At 43.6% G+C, this 6,407-nt stretch overlaps 1 long non-coding RNA gene across 1 annotated transcript; it reads right to left on the reverse strand.

The window, feature by feature from the left end:
- Positions 1-4,043: 4,043 nt before the first annotated feature.
- Positions 4,044-4,410, reverse strand: LOC123970490. The gene is made up of 2 exons (XR_006824987.1): positions 4,307-4,410; positions 4,044-4,221 (listed from the first exon to the last, which is right to left on the reverse strand). It is a non-coding gene; the product is annotated as an uncharacterized LOC123970490 (long non-coding RNA).
- Positions 4,411-6,407: the final 1,997 nt, after the last annotated feature.

Genomic DNA, 6,407 nt, shown 5'->3' on the forward strand with positions numbered 1-6,407 from the left:
ACTTGGGGTCATTAACTTAGTCTCAGACACCTTGGCTGACCTAATTTTTTATTGTAAGAACTTTTCTAAAGTACCAATTAATCAACTAGTCAATCAACAGACTATTAATTCATAATTGATAAATCATTTAAGTCCTTACTCCAGCACAAATGTCAAGCTCAAGCTGTTTCAGCTCCTACATTGTGAAGGTTTGCTGCTTTTTTTAGTTTTATGTGATAGCAAGAGGAATATGTTTTGGTTTTGCACTGTTGGTTGGGTCATTTAAAGATTTCACCTTATGCATAATGAATTTGTGACAAGCATTTTTCATCAATTAATGACATTTCATAGACCTAACAATTAACTTATCAATCAAAAAAATTATCTGATTAACTGACAATGAAATAAATCGCTAGTTGCATGCCTGCACTGCGTAAACTCTGTAATTAGCTACAGTGCTTAACATTTTAAAATAATAAACTGCCTCATTTATTTCAATTAGGAGACAAAATTATTAATGAATTAACTAAAATTGAGAGAGAGAGAGAGAGAGCGTTATTAATTAAAAAATGTTTTGTTATAGAATGTACTATAGTGTGGTGATTGGATTGAATTCTCATGAGGTCGTCAACTCATGAAGCTACACAGGAATTTTACCCTGATGGAGTCTCAACTCTGGTGTTGGTGAGGACCAGAAGAGGTGTAGAGAATAGATGTGACCTGCAGCAGGCATCCTGAGGAGCTCACTGGATTGGAGCTTTAGCTGTGTCACTCTCTGGGCTCCGATGAACACTGGAAGAGTGGTGATGGGAAACCTCAATCGGCCACTGAAGTGACAGCTGACAGCGGCCCAGAAAGCAATGGGTTTAAATGCTGACAGGTGATTGGTTAACAGAGGAAAAATGAGATAGGTTGAAGTTGAAAGGAGAAACGCCACTGCCAAGTCAGCTTTGTCACCTGTACTTAACACATAACACATGTGGAAATGGAAAATAAGGTGAAGTTGAAATCAAATCATACAAAGCTGAATATCCCCTTGAAACAGCATTTTAATGTCATTGTCATCTTTACCTTTCCTTGCCTTCTTCTAACACGTGGCTTCTGTACGTTCTCTCTCTCTGACTGCCTCTTGCCTGCCGTCTGTGCTGCACTTGTTCCCCTGCCGACAAAATATTATGTTGTCAATTAAACTGTCAACGCACATCTTTCAGGATCTGTGATTCCATACACTCACTCACACACGCGCGCTGGTTTTGTTCATTCCATTCTGCACACTTGAATTGTTTCACCAGTTGCCTTTTGGTTCATAGTGCTTCCACTGCTCATCTCTGCATACTGGCTGTTTGAAGTGAGAGACCCACGGCAGAATCAAAACACGGACATGACCTAGTCAACTTGAACTACATTACAAAAACTGGAAATTAACTTGAGTATCTAAGGGGTCCATAAAGGAAGAGTTCGACATCTTGGGAAACACACTTATTCTCTCTCTTGTTGAGGGTTATATGAGGAGATTGATACTATTCTCATGTCGCTGTGTTAAAGAGGAAGTTACCACCAACAGCTGGTTAGCTTAGCTTAGCATAAAGACTGAAAACTTCACTTCTTCTTCTAACTTCACTAATTAACACAGTGTATGTCATTTGTTTAATAATTACAAAACAACATCTGTCTGTCTCCATCTGTCATGTGACCCATGTGTTACGGGACACAGTGGTCCCCCAAGAATCTTCCCACATTCACCGTTACGTCTTTCTGGCCCCAGGGGCCCCTGGGAAGTGAAGCTCATAGGCTCCCCTTCCCACCGTCACCAACAACCACACCCTCCAAAGGAGGTGATAACAAAGTTATTAACACCCAATAAACTGCAGGCACCTGATAGAACCTTCACCCCACCAGACTGACTCCACACACACACACACACACACACACACACACACGATGCTAAGGCCCACCTTAATTATTTGAAACAAGCTGGTCACATACCTATTGGTCAAAAGCTGAATGACTTGTCCAGCTAAGCAGGCAGCAAGTACGCCTTTCCAGTATGATAAACCAAGTATTGCCATCTCACTCACTAATCACAAGACAACAATACAATGCATTAAATCATCCCAAACCAGTATATGGCTCAATATTATAGGAATATAGCAGAAAGCACACCAGTAATGCTGAAACGTGACTGACTGAAGATACAACAATGCCATCACACAACACAGCTGAGTGCAGGTTGCAAAAGAACAGTCAAGCCAAGTGAGCTGGGCTTCACACACTGCAAAAGCAAATTACTGCACTTGACAAACTAACTGTCACACAGGCCTATATCTGCATCACACCATGATGATGCAATACACATGTTAAGCAAACAGCATATCAAATGAAATCAGTAAAATATATTCATAATATAACAGTTTATATTAGCCTACTCAATTCACAGAAAGCATAATAGCTCTTACCTTTAGAAATTCTTCTGTCTTGTCTTTTTCTTTCCAAAGTTGCAAATCAATTCCTGAGTCCAGCTCCCTCACCAGCTTGGACTCGATGGCCATCAAGTACAGTGTGGAAAGCCTCTTCTGACCCATAGTTGTCCTGAGTTAATTTTTTATTTGTTTTAGTTGTGAAAAAGTCCTCTCTCCCTCACCATTGGATACAGGCAGTTTGAGAAAAAGCCTGAGAGCAACAAAAACATTGGGAAAGGTGGTGTCTTATCTTGCTCAGTACTGACAAAAGATCCAAACTGGATCAGCTCATCAGATAAGGTAGTATCCAAGTCGGTTGGATAGGATGATGAGAGAGCACCGGGCCGTTTGCAGAGATCAGTGTCAGTCCATGTCAAACAGGACACCAAAACGACCATTAATGTTTCTATATGCATCCAGCCATTAGACAGTCAATAATCACATTGAATCTCTCGACTTGGAACTTTTTACTCGCAGTGAGATCAACTTCATTGCCCCCTGTCTCATCATCAAAGGTTCTTCTTTTCCTCACACGGTGGGTCTCGGACTGGTAGGGCTGTGTCACACCTGCGACAGCCCGGTCATATGTCTCAAACTCAGCAAATTGCCCTCTTAGTGATGCAACATAAGTGTGCAGCGACTCCAAAAGGCTCACAGCAGTCATTAAGTCCATATTTCCCTTTTGCAAGCCTTGGCTCGTAAGCTTGAATCGGTGCAGTACAGCAGCCTCGCACCTTGTGTCCCGTCGCTCTTCGTTGTCAGAGGCTAACATTCTGCAAGGCTCCTGTTATTTCTACATAATTTTCACAAAGGGTTCATGTGGAGTCTCCTCGGCAGCTCCATCTTGTACAGGAGAGGGATTTTAGCGTCAGTGAGATGTCTGCAGTGACCACCTCATTCCATCGGTGGGTGGAAGCAGAGCAAAAAGCATATAGTGCTTGAAGTAAGTCAAAAAACTGGCTTGCTCCCCGACAGCTATTTTTGACACAATTCACACCAACCATGTGGCGCACATGGAAAGTAATGCATTAGTGTTTTTTTTTTGAGTTGAGCTTGTAAGCCACTACATTTCCCTGACATGTTTGATGCGTTGTCAAACGCCTGGCCATGGCAGTTAGAGAGATCCTGCCCCAAGTCGCTGACCATCTTGATCACACAGTTGGCCAGGCTTGACCCAGTATGACTGTGAATTGGTTCGAATGCGATAAATCGCTCAATTACTTTCCCTTTTTCCACTCACAAATCGGCACACAAAAGTTAGCTGGTCCACGTGAGACATGTCCGGTGTGGAGTCAACTATAACAGAGAAATACTTTGCTCGCTGTAGTTTTGCAGCAATTGCTTGCTTTGTTTTTTCACCCATTAAGCTAATAAATTCTTCACAGATAGTTGATGACAAACATGAAGTCTTGCCACGACCCTTCTGACCATACTTCTGCAAATGTTCCATGAAAAATGGATCAAACTGTGCTAGCAGCTCGAGGAATCCCAGGTAATTACCATTGTGTGGGGTTCCCAAAAGTTCATTATCTCCCGGGAAAGGAAGTCCCCTTTCACTGAGAAATTTAATGATGCTAGAACCCAGAGGCAGACACGGAGACAAAGCAGCAGTTAAACAGTTTATTGACTGAGGCAGGGTGACCAAACGAGGCAGGGTGAGGTGGCAGGGAGTCTCTTTCCAAGCAGTGGAGCGTGAGGGCTGGCATGGCTGGCGTGGCTGGCTGGAAAGTTTGGATCTTGGCTTTGAGGAACTTGGAACTGGCAGGCAGGCAGAGCAGGTGATCTGGAGACAGGCAGAGAGAAGTTAGTAAAAGCAAACTGGTTGCTAGATTAACAGGCTTAACGCTAGATGCTAAGGTAAGACCTACAGTACGTGATTTAACAATCCAGCAGGGAATGGAAGTCTGGTCTCTCCTTAAGAGGTAGGGATGGCTGATCAGGAACAGGTGCGTGATTACCAGCAGGTGCAGCAAGTGCCAACTCAGAAACCCAGAAACGCCCAGGATTCAAAAAACTGAGAAGAAAAAACAGAACAAAGACACACCAAGCATGCCTCACTCACCCAAACGAAAAAAACAAATCAAAACACACTCACTCAGTCCCAAACTCAGGTGAGAGATGCAGGGTTCATGACACTTTTATTTTATTCTGATTGGATGATTAACAAGATCGAGGGTAAAACCTTTTGTGGACTAATATGTAGCGGGGGAAAAGATTCTGCCATCATGGAGTGCCCCTCTCGGCCCAAGGGCCCCTGATCACGTGCCAAGTGTGCCCATATGGTAGATCCAGCTCAGTGTACAGGTGAGTGTAAATGTACTCAGAGGATGTCCATTTAGTTCCTTCAGCAGTGACCCCAGTGGCATTTGACCCCCATACTTTATAGACCTGGCATAGAGAGACAGGCAGCCCTACCGCAGCATAGATGGCTGTAGAGAGACCATTTAGACTAGATGACCTTTACCATCCACTGACCACCTCACACTATACCAGTGCTCTCTCTCTCTCTGAAACACAAGCACACACAGACCATTTGCTATTATTTCCTTTGCTATTATCATTATCATTATTATTATTATTATTATTATTTCCGTCGCCACACAAGTGTAAGAAATCACACATGCACGTGCACATGCATATACACACACTTTATACTGTATACACACGTGTTTGGCTTGACCACACGCACACGCACAAACACACACACATACACACACACTCCGGGAGGACCTAGGGAGACATACAGGGTCTGCAGGCTGCAGCTTCATCCATCACCACTAAGCCCACCTCTCCATTTCACCACCTTCTATCCATCCATCATTCTCTTCCTCTCGTTCTCCCTTATTCTGCCTCACCCCTCCCCTCACTGCCTTCCTCCCCCTCCCTCTCCTTCTGTCATCTCTTGCACCTCTCTCTTTTATGCTCTCGCTCGTCTCTTTCCCTCTAACCTTTAAGCCAGCCTCTGCCTTTCAGCGCCGTGCTCTCTATCCATCTTTGCCACATCTCTCCCCTCTGCTTCCCCTCCCAATCTTCTCCATCTACCTAAAATTTCCTTCTGCGTGCACGTCTGCTTGCTTCACTGTCCTCTCCATTTATCTTCCCTTTAAGCCTGCTTCTCATCTTCCATTTCTGAATTTATTTCTCCCTCATTGAGCATTCCCCCCCTCCCTACCCCTGTCTGTGTTGGGTGTCTTCTGTATCTGTCCCTACCTCTCATAACCATTGTTATTTTGAATCCTGGATTTCAGACCTGCATCATGCAGCATTTATGTTAAGCTCCTTTGATATGTCTTCAAGTCAGAATTCAGGTAATTTGCAGACATCAGAACGCCTAGCTTACACCTTACCCATTTTGGTGCAAATCATGTTTCAGCTGTAGTACTTCAGAATTCATTATGAACCTGCCTCCAACTGTTCAAATTCATCAACCTTGACTTTAATATAACAAAGCGATTTGGATTTGATGTGGATTTTAGTGGGGAAATCAATACTAGATCAGGGTTTTCACCTAATGGACTGAGTATTTAGGATCTCTTCTCTTGTACAATCACTGGTAAACACAGTGAATGCACAAACAAGCTTTTGTCATCCTCTCAAAACTTTCATGAGACCTGTCGGTGTTCTTCACGTACTTCTTTGTGAGTGGGGATGTGTGTGCTTGCATGGGTTGTGTTTGTGTGACATTTAATATCATAGCTCTCCCTGGCATGCTCTTCATTACACTGCACTCAGTCTAATTTCATCAGGGCCTGCAGCCGTTTGAAAACAGGCCAAATACTCGATGAGAGATGAAGAGAGGAAGAGGAAGGAGGAGAAGGAGGAGGAGGAAGAGGAGGACAAAGGGGGAGAGGTGAAACTCTGAATGGGTTGTTGATATTAAACAGCGGCTGGTCTGACATGATGCAACCATGTTTGTCCACACACACACACACACACTTACATACATGCTCACAGGCACATGCACATCTG

The sequence above is a fragment of the Micropterus dolomieu genome, linkage group LG04 (assembly GCF_021292245.1).
Source record: "Micropterus dolomieu isolate WLL.071019.BEF.003 ecotype Adirondacks linkage group LG04, ASM2129224v1, whole genome shotgun sequence".
NCBI lineage: Eukaryota > Metazoa > Chordata > Actinopteri > Centrarchiformes > Centrarchidae > Micropterus > Micropterus dolomieu.